Source organism: Hemicordylus capensis, chromosome 5 (assembly GCF_027244095.1).
Source record: "Hemicordylus capensis ecotype Gifberg chromosome 5, rHemCap1.1.pri, whole genome shotgun sequence".
Lineage (NCBI taxonomy): Eukaryota > Metazoa > Chordata > Lepidosauria > Squamata > Cordylidae > Hemicordylus > Hemicordylus capensis.
The window spans coordinates 239,950,077-239,963,248 of record NC_069661.1 but is presented as its reverse complement, the minus strand read 5'-3'; the positions used below and the strand labels follow the sequence as shown (position 1 = coordinate 239,963,248).

At 46.1% G+C, this 13,172-nt stretch overlaps 1 protein-coding gene and 1 non-coding gene across 15 annotated transcripts in view; both read right to left on the bottom strand.

Annotated features, from left to right (window-relative positions):
• The window catches only part of CALD1 (caldesmon 1), a 306,807-nt gene that overhangs the window by 107,105 nt on the left and 186,530 nt on the right, over positions 1-13,172 (bottom strand). The window lies entirely within an intron of this gene.
• On the bottom strand, positions 1,194-1,268 carry TRNAV-UAC (transfer RNA valine (anticodon UAC)). The gene has a single exon. It is a non-coding gene; the product is annotated as a tRNA-Val (tRNA).

Below are 13,172 nucleotides of genomic sequence, written 5' to 3'. Positions count from 1 at the left end.
CAAACTGCATGAGGCCAGTACAAGCATGATGTAACACACAGTTTGGACCTAAACTTCACTTGAATAGGTCAGATTCCAATTATATCTTTCCCTTTCCTTTCCAGCTACTGATTTGTATTCTTTGACTTGGATGAAATTCTGTAACTGCCTATCTGAGTGTCTTCCCCACCTGAATATTGTGCAGAAGTGAGATCACCGAAAGCGTGTCTGATTAATCTTGAGTGTCATAGCAGGATATAGGTGTTAGCAAGTTTACCCTAAGTGACATATATATATATATATATATATTTTAAAAACCGCACACAGAACATATACATAAATAAGAGCAAAGAACACATACAGGAATGCACATGAAATATACTGAATTTCCTCACAGGATTGCTGTAAGTATTAAGATAGTATTACGTGAAGCACCTTAAAGCACAATATAAATGCTTAGCAGCATTATGGATATGCCCAGAATTCTCTGCAGTGAGTGCACAAGCATTCTTATAACAGATGCACAGAAGAGTCTTGATCTGCTAATTAAATGGAGGAAAATTTCCTCGAGGGCAAAAATATGAAAAACTTTGCTAGGCAATGGATTGCTCAGTCCATAAAATTCTGGAATTAACTAAATTACTAAATTACTCCTGAGCAGTCCTATTGAAATCAAGTAGTCATAGGATTACATAGGAAGCTGACTTCTACCAAGTCAGACCACTGGCCCATTTAGTTCAGTACTGTCTACACCAGGGCTACACAACTTCAGCCATCCAGCTGTTTTTGGATTACAACTCCCATCATGCCCAGCCACGGTGGCTAGTAGTGGAGATGAGATGTTTGGCCTGATGATGAGATGTTTGGCCTGACCTTCCAGGGTTTTAAATGACTGACTGTTTTAAACTGTTTTAAATTGTTGCCCTGATTTCCAGGGCTTTTAGCTGTTTAATTGGTTTAATGGTGTTTTAATAGTTTGATTCTGATTAATGTGTTTTAATTGTTTTTATCATGCTGTAAACCACCCTGAGCCATTTTGGAAGGGCGGTATACAAATCAAATCAAATCAAATCAATCAATCAATCAATCAATTAATCAAATAAATAAATAAAATGATGAGATTTCTAGGCTAGCATCTGCAGCAGGGCCAAAATTGTACAGCCCTAAGTCTACACCGACTGGCAGCAGCTCTCCAAGGATATTCCCAACCCTACCGGAGATGCCAGGGATTGAACCTGGGACCTTCTGCATGTAAAGCAGATGCTCTTCCCCTGAGCCACAGTCTTTCCCGATGAAGTCCTTCAAAGTAAGTCCCAAGTAGTAATATTCAGAAACTTTGGGTGTCAGCCATTCACTAGGGATGTGCACGACGTTAGTCGGAACTGGTTCAGTGCCGCAAGGAGGGACCTCACCTGTGTGTGGTCCCAGACACACATGGTGTCCGTGCATGCCAGCACCACGGGCGGGTTCTTGGGACAAGCGCCATCGCTGCGGCAGGAAACTGCATGAGGTGGCAGAGAGAAGGTGAGGACCTGTTCTCTTCCTTTGTAAAGTTCCTGCTCGCCTCGCTGCTCCCCTCCCCGTGGCACCGAACCAGTGCATGAACCTCGGTTCGTGCACATCCCTACCACTGGCCATATCCATTCAATGCCCTTTCACCGCTGTAACAATGCATAGCTAGCACATGCCTAACACACAAAACTGGCCCCAGTAGTGGGGTTGATCCTTAGCTTCTTTCATCTGGTGAAAGCTGTATTCTTCATTCAAGCACAGACCAGGTTCAGAGCCTCTAGATATGATCTTGCATACCATCTTTTTTAAATATCCAGTTATTATCCTCCAGGTTTTTTTGGAAGGGCCACTATTTGACTAGCTGCACATGATTAAAATTTAACCGGATGCTCCCAGGAACCTCAGTGGAACAAAACCATATCAGTTTATTTAATAACTTTCAAAGTGAAACTAGAGTCTTGTTCAAATCATGTCTCCTCTGATTTAATTAAATAACACCACACATACTGTAAGCCTCTGGGAATCATTAACAGAGTTAATTGAAGACAGGAGATGATACTTTCCTTTCCTTTCAAAAGCCAGTAGATAATTTAGAAATATTTTTAACAGCAAATTCCCCAAAAGAGCATGCACACCCTTAGCGCCTCCTTGGGGTTTTTGAGTACAGCAGTTACCCTCATGTGCGGGGTGGGGGAATCAACAAGCCATCTTTTGGACTCCACTAAATATGATCATCAGCTTGATTCTTGGCACTAGGAGGTGCTACACACCTGAGAAAGTTTGAGCAAGCACACATTGAGTTTTGGTGTACACACACACCCCTGAGGACTGCAATTAGTTGCCACAATCCAGCAAGTTCTTATAGGAGGAAAAGCTTCTGTATACAAATGGCTCTCCCCTGTGCCAGTAAAGACTGCCTTCTTCCTCTGCTCCATCCATCTATTATATAATTTGAAGAGTTGGTTGGTTGGTTGGTGTATTTGTGAGATATAAAGTCAAACATGCTGATTCCCCCAGATACCAAATTTTGCATGCACAATGCTGCCTCTGAAATTATCTGAATGCACTACTTTTTACACCAGTTTATGTTGGGGAAAGGTTTAGCTGATTTTTTGGTATTTATTTAGAAGAAATTCTGAATATAGTCATCATATTTTAACTGCTATTGTTCTCAACAGATTTTTAACACTCAATTTTATTTTTAACGACCCATGACTGAGCTTTCTCTGTGGCTGCCCCGGGGCTTTGGAATAGGCTCCCTACAGAAATAAGAGCATCTCCTTCTCTGCTTGTTTTCAGGAAGAACCTCAAGACTCTCCTGTTCTCACAGGCTTTTAATTAGAATTAATTTTAACCATTGTAAAACTTGTTTTAATATCGATTTCATTTTATTCTATTGTTTTCATTATGTATTTTGTAACTTTTAAATATTTTAACTTGTGTACATATGAGATGTACATATCAGGCGGTATAGAAATATGATAAATAAATAAACACAGTGGCGGCGGCTGTGGGCACCGGAGGGTGGGGTGTCACTGAGAGGCACCTTTAAGTCTAAATTAGTAGGTGCTTCCCTCCCGTACCACCACACTGGAAAGCTCTTACTGCAGCAGCGGCATGCTGTCCAGCACCTGCTGTGGTGGAGGATCGGCTCTGCCACTCAGCTGGTAGATGCCATTTCCGCGGACAGCAAATGGCCTCCATGCATGTGTGGAGGCTAGCTGAATGGCAGAGCCTATCCTCCGCTGCAGCAGGTACTGGGCGGCTGGTAAAAGCTTTCAGGTGCAGAGGTGTATGGGACGTAAGCATCTACTAACTAACTTAAACTTAAAGGTGCCTCCCACCACCCACCCCCGGCGGCACCCGCACCACCCACCACTGGCTTCCCATACACTTTCAAAGCTTGCAAAGGGTGGTTTTTTAAAGCACCTGGCCCTCACCAGGGATTTTTACGGACATGGCTTTTAGCTCGCATCCCTTCCAGAGTGGAGGGTGCTAGTCCACATATCAGCTGGATTTACCCCAAAGTCCCTGCGAGCTATCAGGGACCAGTACACACCAGGTTCTGCTTTTCCCCAAATAACTGCTGTACATTTTAGCTTGGCTCAAATTATGTCGGGGGTAAAAAAAAAAATAAATCCTCTATTTGAGGCAGCTTTTTTTTGGAAAAACAGAGCTTTCTGGTATGCCCCACCGCTTCTCCCGCAATGTGTGGAGGGGCCATTGCCAGTAATTTGGCTTTTTTCCAAACTTGCACTATTGCAAGGCTAAATGAAAGGGAGTTTGACAGCTGGGTTGGGTATGGTCTGCTCTGAGTGATTTGCAATAGCGAGCACTGGCGGGGGGAGGGGTTGTGGCAACTTGGTGAAATTCAGTGGGGGGAGTCCAGAAGGGGAGGTGGAGGGAGAAATTCCTGAGCCTAGCTAGGGATGCTAGTCTTTGGGCTACTTTTAATTCATATGAGTCTCTGGCTTCCTCTTATTGAAGCCTGGTCACCATAAGAACATAGGCTTTATATATGCAGATGTTGTTGAACTATGCCTGGAAGCTTAATAATGGAGACTACAGGTTTGATGTAAGACAATGGAGACTACAGGTTTGAGCTGAGCCCTTTGTGTCTGAGCTGATTCCATGTGGCTGCATTTTCCTTCAGCACAGAGAGACAGCAATTATTTCTATTTTAAACTTCCATGGCCTCTTAAATGGTCTAGGGGGTGGGGGGACATGAGGAGATGAAGGCAGTCACAAGCACAAGTTCATTATAAAAATCAGCAAAGAGCTGGGTCAGATTCTGTAGGTTCGGGTAAGCGTTCTGTTGTCTGATCTGACTGCTTGGCAACTTGTCGCACCAGTCTTCTGCAACTAGCTGTCAAACCAACAAAAGAAAGCAAAAAAGGTCTCTCACCTCCTCCTCTGGGGTGTGACTGGTTGGAGAAAAAACCCAGAGCAAGCTGTGGGAACACACAGAGGAAAAAGATCCACAGGGAATGCTGACAAGAGCCGGCCCTATGTGAACGGCCCATCTAATCGCCCGAATTAAACAGCTGCGAATCTACTCCGAAGCAGATTCACTCTTTGGATACCCCGAAGCATGAAGCCATGTCTGAATATCTCCCAGGAGAGTATAGCAAGGGAGCACCATGCAACTCTCCTCAGGGACCACAATACCTTGAGATGTCCCAGAAGCGTTCATAGCACACACAGGCAAAGATATGCACAGCACTCCTGCCTTGGAAGAGTACTCAAAGCAGCTGACCTTGAAAAGAGTTCTTCACAAATGGGTTTAGAATTCAGACCGAAGATTATGCAAGTTAGCTGACTATTCTCTCAGGCCTGAATGAGACCAAATGGGGGGGAAACTAGCGATGTAAAAAGCATCCATGCCTGCTTTTCATGACTAGAAGAATACAGGGACTCTACTTGCTGTTAGAAGAATGCACAAGGACATATGGTGCACACGTGCTGCCTAGGAAAGATGAGATGATGCCATGGCCCATAATCTTTCTGACCGTGGCCTTCACTGTAATGATTTTGGCATTGGTTTTAGTACAGATTCCTCTAATGAGAGCTGAAGAAAGGAAGTGAAAGCTCAACGCAGATCCTTTAAGAGCTGACAAAACATTTGAATCCAGGGTCCCAACTGGGCTCTCTGCAATCTGGAGGCAACCAAGCCATTTTTCTTTACGCACAAAGTCCTTGCAAAACAGGAAGGGGAAATTAAGGCTTCCTTGGAAGCTAACTCCCATTGGCACAATTTGAAGGCTATCTTTATGTCCCTCCTAACAGTCGTTGCAGGCTTCTGCCATGAGGGCTAAAGTTCATTGCAACATGGAGCTTTGCTGAGAGACTCCACGCGAACCTCTGGTGCTTTTTAATCACCAGTACGGTTAGCACTGCATTTGACCCTTCACAGATTTTTAAAGACACTCTGAGACCAGGAGTAAGACTTTTCCTGTCAGCAAATAAATAATGCTAGAGTTCAAGCCCGATGAAGAGGGGCTGGGGGGGGGAGCATTCTAAGGCCGGGTTTCAATGCAACTCTAGGGGAGCTAAAACTGCTTACCTGTGCAACATTCCACTTCTTTTAAAAGCACACCCTCAGTTGCAACACACACAGCACAACAGGGATCTGTGGTCCTGGTCAGTGCGGACCTTTCATCCAACAAGGTGAGGCAGTTGCCTAGGGGACAGATTACTGGGCCACTGGCAGAGTAGCAAGATTTGGGGGCCAATCTGATCCCTGCAAACTTCACAAAGAGCACATTTCCTTCCACTCCTTGCAAACCTTGCAAGAAGCACAAGGAGAGAAGTGAAGGCTACTAGCAACCTTTCCTCCTCTCTGCCTCCTGTACCACTTTCAACGTCTCCAAGGGTTAGTTAAGGAACATAAGGGGAAAATGAAGCTGCCATATACTGAGTCAGACCCTTAGTACATCTAGCTCAGTATTGTCTACACGGACTGGCAGCAGCTTCTCCAAGGTTGTAGGCAGGAGTCCCTCCCAGCCCTATCTGGAGATGCTGCAAGGGAAGGAACTGGGAACCTTCTGCATGCATGCATACCGGTGTTCTTCCCACAGTGGCCCTATCCATTTGGCACCTCACCTCACCTCAGGAACCACAATACCTTGGGCTGCCCCTGTTCCTGGCTGGCACCATGCTAGCAGCTCTTGTGTTAAAGGACTGGTTTAAAGCTCCTGCAGCAGGCCTGTAGCCAGGAATTATGTGAGGAGGGCAGGGCCTAGGGAGGGGAGAAACCGTTGCAGAAGAATGAGAAGACAAACGTGTACAGGTAGCCTAAAACGTTTAGCATTATTTCATTGCATCATTTCTTACTGAGCATTTGGGTAGAATACTGTCTGCACACTTATCCTTATGTCCTTAAAAGTAAAAGAGATAGAGATTGATTCTGTTTTTTCAGTAGCAGCTGAATAATCAGGGAATGGACCTGGAATATTCCTGAGACTGCAGCCGCCCCACGCATGGCAACTGCCCTGAGCCAGAGACTTTGAAACTTGCTAGCAGCAAGGAATCCTTCCCATGCCAACTTCTCTACCAAGGAGCACTTGTGCATCTCTGCAAAGACACTGTATGCTGCAGAGGATGCTTGGAAGTACTTTAGGACTGCTGGGCCAAGCACAGGGCCACAGCAGAAGGATGCATGTTGGGGAAGGGGTGCCAGCAGCCCCTGCCACCTCAACAATAAAGACCACTGCCCAATCTGGAGACGCCAGGGCTTGAACCTGGGACCTTCTGCATGCAAAGCAGGTGCTCTGCTACTGAGCTATGGCCGCATCCCCACCCAGAGACTGCCCTGTCCATGGAGAGGCAGATTTGGCCCTTGCCCCCAGCAATGCCCTTCGCTCCAAAGCAGGTAGCAGAGGCACTACCTTGCTTGTTCACTCCTCTTCCATGTCACATCCGTCTGGCTTAGGCAAGAGATGGACTGATACAGCCAGGGGGAGGAGAGAGCAAGCAAGCCAGGGCAGGTAGGTGATGGACCAACACACACAAAAGGAGGAGGAAACAACTCACTCTTGAAGGAGGAAATCTATGGCTCCTAAGCAATTTCTGGGCACTTCAGACAGTAATTTATTATGTATGTATGTATGTATGTATGTATGTTGTATGTATGTATGTATTACACTTATAAACTGCCCCATCCAAAGGCTCTCGGTGGTGTACAACAACTTTAAAAAGACATAAAAACACACAATTCAAAACACAGTGCTAGAAACAATATAAAAGCAATTCAAAAACAATTAAAACCATTTAAAACCAATTAAAATACTTAAAAAAAAACACTTTACAAACTCTGGAAGGCTAGGCCAAACAAATAAGTTTTTAGGGCTGTCTTAAAGGCCGAGAGCGAGCCTAAACTGTGGATACCTGAAGAAATTATATAATGTAATCTCTTGATATGAACGACCTCAGAATGGTGGTACATATGCTGGTAACCTCCAGACTGGACTTCTGCGATGCGCTCTATGTGGGGCTGCCTTTGTACGTAGTCCAGAAACTGCAGTTGGTACAGGTTGGAGGTCGTGTTGGAGAGACCATATGACTCCTGCGTTGAAATGTGACACTGGCTGCTGATACATTTCCAGGCAAATTACAAGGTGCTGGTTATTACCTATAAAGTCCTAAACATCTTAGGCCCTGGGTATTTAGAGACCGTCTTCTTCGCCATGAGCCCTATCACCCATTGAGATCTTCTGGAGAGGTATGTCTACGGTTGTGTCTACAGAACCACCAGCTCGTCTGGTGGTTACTCGGAGACAGGCCTTCTCTGTTGCTGCCCATGGGCTTTGGAATGCACTCCCTGTTGAAATAAGAGCCTCCCCATCTCTGGCAACTTTTTAAAAGGTGCTGAAGACATATTTGTTTACCCAGGCTTTTAATTAGATTTATAGTTTTAATATTTTTAATGTTGGGTTTTTAAATGATTTTAATGGTAATGATTTTAATATCTAAATGATTTTAATTGTAAACCACCCAGAGATGCAAGTATCGGGCGGTATAGAAATATTTTAAAGAAAATAAAATTAAATAAAGAAATAAGAGCCATTCCTCAAACTAGACTGGAATTTGTGTTCCCTCCAGTCCAGGGCTCCTGAGATCAGTCACTGAGTCTAGAAAAACTAAAGTGCAAACTGTAGGAGATACTGTCCTATTAGCCAGGTGAGGGTTCCTATTATTTGTAATAGATTTGGCCAATTCAGAGGCTTTCTCCTGGCAGCCAACCATAGCAGAGCTGTTGTACTCTCCTATTCCCAGAAGAAGGTTCTGAGGCCTACACACATTCAGCTTCCAGTAGTTCGTAAGGCTAGGTCAGGGATTCCCAACCAGCAGGGCTGGCTCTGGGGGATCTGGCGCCCTGATGCAACATTCTGTTGAGCGCCTCCCCCCCCCCCCAGCTATAGTAAAAAATGAAAATTCAAAATAAATACAATTAGTGTGCATTCAAAATTTTACTTAATTATGTGCATAATATGTATATAATATAATTATAATTATATTACTCCTATACTTAAAGAGCTATTTGGCTACCAATACGCTTCTGGGCAAAATACAAGGTGCTGGTTATAACCTATAAAGCCCTACACAGCTTAAGCCCTGGGTATTTAAGATAATGGAGCAGTCTTGGTGAGAAAAAGAGAGTCCGTTCCCCGTCGTCCTCCTGTCACAGGCAATCCCCCACCCCCCGCAGCACTTTCTCTCCCCACCGGGCTCCCTCCTCCCTGCCATTTTTGCCCGCCCGCAGCAGGGCTCCCTTGTGGGGCCGCCGGCCACCTCCTCCGTCATCACTGTGTCTGGTGCCATTTTCTTCTCACCGCCTCCTGACAATTCAAGCCGCCGCATGGCCGAGGGGATGGCTGTGGGGGTGTGTATGTGTCCTTCTACACTCCTGCCCCTGGCAGCGGCAGAAGACATCAGAGCAATGCTGTGGCCTGCTGCTTGGCCCGGTGTCACTTCCTAACTGCGAGATACTTAATAGACTTTACTGTACAGGTGCGCTTTGCAACTGGGAAGTGACGCCGGGCCAAACAGCAGGCCACAGCGTTGCTCTTGTTCAGTCGCTCCCACCGCTGGTGGGGAGGTGTAGGCAGTAGGACACACATGCACCCCCGTAGCCATCTCCTCAGCCGTGTGGTGGCTGGAATTTATTTATTTATTAAAGGAGCTATCATCAGCTTGACACCCTCCTGCAGACTGCGCCCCAATGCGGCGCATCTTCTGCTTACTGGTAAGAGCCGACCCTGCCAACCAGTGATACTCCAGATGTTGCTGATCTAGAACTCCCATCAACCCCGACCACAATAGACTGCAGATGGGGGTGATAGGAGTTATAGTTCAGCAACATCTGGAAGCTCCCAAGTTGGGAACCAGTGTTCTACACCAGGGATTTTCAACGTTGGGTCCCCAGATGTTATTGGACTTCAACTCCCATAATCCCCAACCAAAGGCCACTGGGACTGGGGATGATGGGAGCTGAAGTCCAATAACATCTGGGGACCCAACATTGAGACTCCCTGGTCCACACCACTCAGGGCCTTTCCTAAAAATCTTGGGGCACTCCACCAGAGAGATACCAGTCAACCCTTTACCTCTTATTACTGCTTATTACAAGCACATTCTAGTAGGATGTGCTGCTACAAATATTCAGCACAAGCAGCCATTTGCACAAAGTTGCCAAATAGCAGAATATTTTTTCTATGGGAGTATGAAATAGATTGGCCGCTGCTGTTCTAAGTGGTGCATTAGTTGAATGATCCTTGTGCTTCAGAAACATTATCCTCCTCCTGGTGACAGCTTTTGCAAGCTATCTTGTTGACATTCTGATAGCCCCCCTAATCCAACATGTGCTGAATTCCCATGGAGTTCCAAAAGGCCAAAATTAGCAGTCTGAAATAACTATACAGAGAGACATTCAAGTCTGCCTCTTGAGCAGATTGGCTTTTATCTGGAATCTTGCAGAAAGAGACTGAAAGCAAATGGGTGGGAGAATGCCAACAACATTGAGAATGGAAAATGGGGTATTAGAAGAATTTCCTATTCTAAACAATGTGTGCAGTCAAAAATACTTTTGCTTGAAATTCACCTTGGGCCTAAATACACACTATTTATAGCTGCCGAGCCGCCTATGTTAGACATTTTTATGGCAACAGAAAGAGCTGTTTGTGACTTCCAGACCATCTTAAAGGCCATCTCTTGGTCAAATGGTAATACAGTTGAAACAGCCTCCTGTTTTCTGTTTCTGAGGTCAATTTCTTCATTTCCAAGCATCTCCATCAAAATCTACTTCTCTAAACAAATGCTTTTTCTGAGCCACCTTAATGCCACAGGAGGGCCCGTATCTCAGCGGAAGAGCACAAGCTTTCCATGAAGATGTCCCAAGGGTCAAACAGTGGTCTCTCCAGTCACAGGAACAGGAAGCTGCCATCCACTGCATCAAACCCTTGGTCATCTAAGAACATAAGAACAGCCCCGCTGGATCAGGCCCAAGGCCCATCTAGTCCAGCATCCTGTTTCGCACAGTGGCCCACCAGATTCCGCTGGAAGCCTACAGGCAGGAGTTGAGAGCACCCACCTTTTAGTGTGCATCTCCTCCGGAATGGAGGTGTGTATTCACATATTGGCCAAATTTACTCCCATAGTCCCTGTGAGCTTTTGAGGAGCACTTCACACACGATTCAGGTTTTTTTTGTAGCTCGGATTATATCCAGGGTAAAAAAAAATCCACTTTTTGCATCAGTTTTGGGGGGCAACTTTGAACTCGCAGTGAAGCCTCTCAGTAAAGCCTGCTGTCTGGGAAAGCTCCAGCTGTCAGGAAGTATCTAAAGACCTGGCCAAGGAGCAGAACAATCAGAGGGCCAGAGAATCTGAGTAAGGAAAGTCTCTCGATGCTCAGCCAGGAGGCCTATGAGAGGCAAGAGACAGCAAAGAGACAAGAAGATAGAGATAACAGGTGGCCGAACCTGCTTGCTCTCTCTTACACAGCCCAGAGTTCTGAGGTCATTGCCTGGAGGGTAGCAACCCCCATTAGAGTCCACAATATGTCCCTCTCCTGCTATTTCTGGCTCGGAACTACTGGAATGCACTAGTGTTCAGACATGTTTTCACCCCAATTGGAAGCTGAGGTTCTAGCCCAGGTCCTGGCTGGGGTGGAACTCTGGCCAAACCCTAAGTAAAGTTTTTCATGGTGTGAAAATTAAGTGATGAGAAAACGTCATCAGGGTGCTGTTAAAAGTGCAGGGTAACAATAACAACAAAAATGTGGGCAGCCAACACCAAGATAACTATTTGTGTCACACAAATTTCCTCCAAAAGACTTAGGGTCTGACTGGCCCAAAGCCTGTAAGCTTTGGGACTGAGTGAAAACTTGAACCCAGGTCTCCTGGGTTCCCTCTAATGATATAAATGTAAGAATAAATAAATAAACAGTGATGCACCTAGGTAATTTTGGAGCCCAGAAACCCCCCACCGCGAGGCCTCCCGCCACGAGACACACACGCCGCCACAAGGCCCCCATCGTAAAAAAAGAAAAGAAGCCTCCCACCATGGTCCCTCCACACCAAACCTCCAATCTTTTCCATAATTTTAGCCGCCATGTATGTGTCACGGACTTGTGGCGATCTATTCCAACTATGCAGGCACGCTGTAGTGCCTCGCAGTTCTCAAGGACCTCTGGGCCAGGCAGACAGGCCCAATGGCCACTCTGCCTGCCGCCACGGGGGTGGGTGTGAGCCCTGCTCGGCTGACCCTCCACCCTCCGGCCGCACACATGGTAGTTAAAATTACGTAAAAGATCGGAGCAGTGGGGCCCCCCTGGACATTTAGAGGCCCCCTGGACCTTAGAGGCCACAGACCAGAGCCCCAAGGTCCAGGGGTAAGAGTGCCTCTGTAAACAAACAAACAAACAAACAATACTGTTGGCCTGTTCACATGTTATGTTCCAGACCTGTACAATCTATGTACAACGTACACAGGTACACATTTGATACACAGGTACCAAATTCAGTTATGCAGACATTCTCTTCAGCGCATGTACAGTAGTACCCTTCCTATCTATATCCAGCATTTCAGGGGGGCTATAACCAGGTTCACATTGAAAACGAATGCAGGAATAGTCATTCACACAAAAACATGTAAGTGTGTACAGACATTTGAATGCAGGTACAATGTGAATGGGGCCAACATTTATCAGTGGTCCATATTTCCTGAAGCTGGGTACCCTTCAGGATCCCTATGGGATCTATGGGAAGAGGGATATATGAAGGAAGTCTTAACAACATCCATTGAAAACTAGCTATTGATTCATCCTACTCAGGAAAAACTTCCCCCAATGAGTTTTTTGGAGTAGGATGAATAGATAGCTAGTTTCCAATCAGTGTTGTTAAGCCTTCTTTCATATATCTCCAGGGGAAAAGCAAGCTAATGCAGCAGAATTATCTGGCTTAAGACACAACCCCTGACTGGTGGTTTAATATATTCCACATGAAGCAGAGTGAGCTTCCACAGGGACCACACCAGTAGCGTAACACATTGCCACCCATATTTCAATCACAATATTTGGTTTTTGTAAAGCTCCAAGGGGGAGGAGGTATGTTCCTGGCCTTTCTTGAACCCAGAATTACAGGATGGGAACAGATAAGGTCAGCCTCAGAGTAGGCCAGGGGAGGAGGTTACTTCATCACCTCAGCCTCCTCCTGGCTTGCTGTATCCAGCCGGTTCCCTCTCCAGGGAAACTTCTGGCTCCCACGCTCAAGAGCAGCCCTCATCATTGCCTGCCTTGGCTTTAAATGGCCCAGTACAGAGTTGATGGGGATTAAAGCCTACTCCAAGCCTTGCCCCCTCCCTGACCTCACTTCCTGCTATGCCCAAAATAGCTGTCCCACTGGAACTGTTCTCTGCAGCTCTCACTGCCTTGCATGCTCAACCCCACCAGGACCCGATCAGCCTGGAACAATTTTCACCCCACTCCCTTCAGGGGAAGACAAAAGACCCAATGAGGGATGCCATGCTACCTGCTGGACTCCACAGGGCCATGCAAGCAACCAGGTAAGGCGGCATCCCGACAGTTTTAGATGGAGGTGCAAAGAAGGCTGAAGGCGGTTCATATAACAACATCCTGTTCTAGCCATGGTGACACAAGAGACTTCTCCACATCTGATATGTATTCG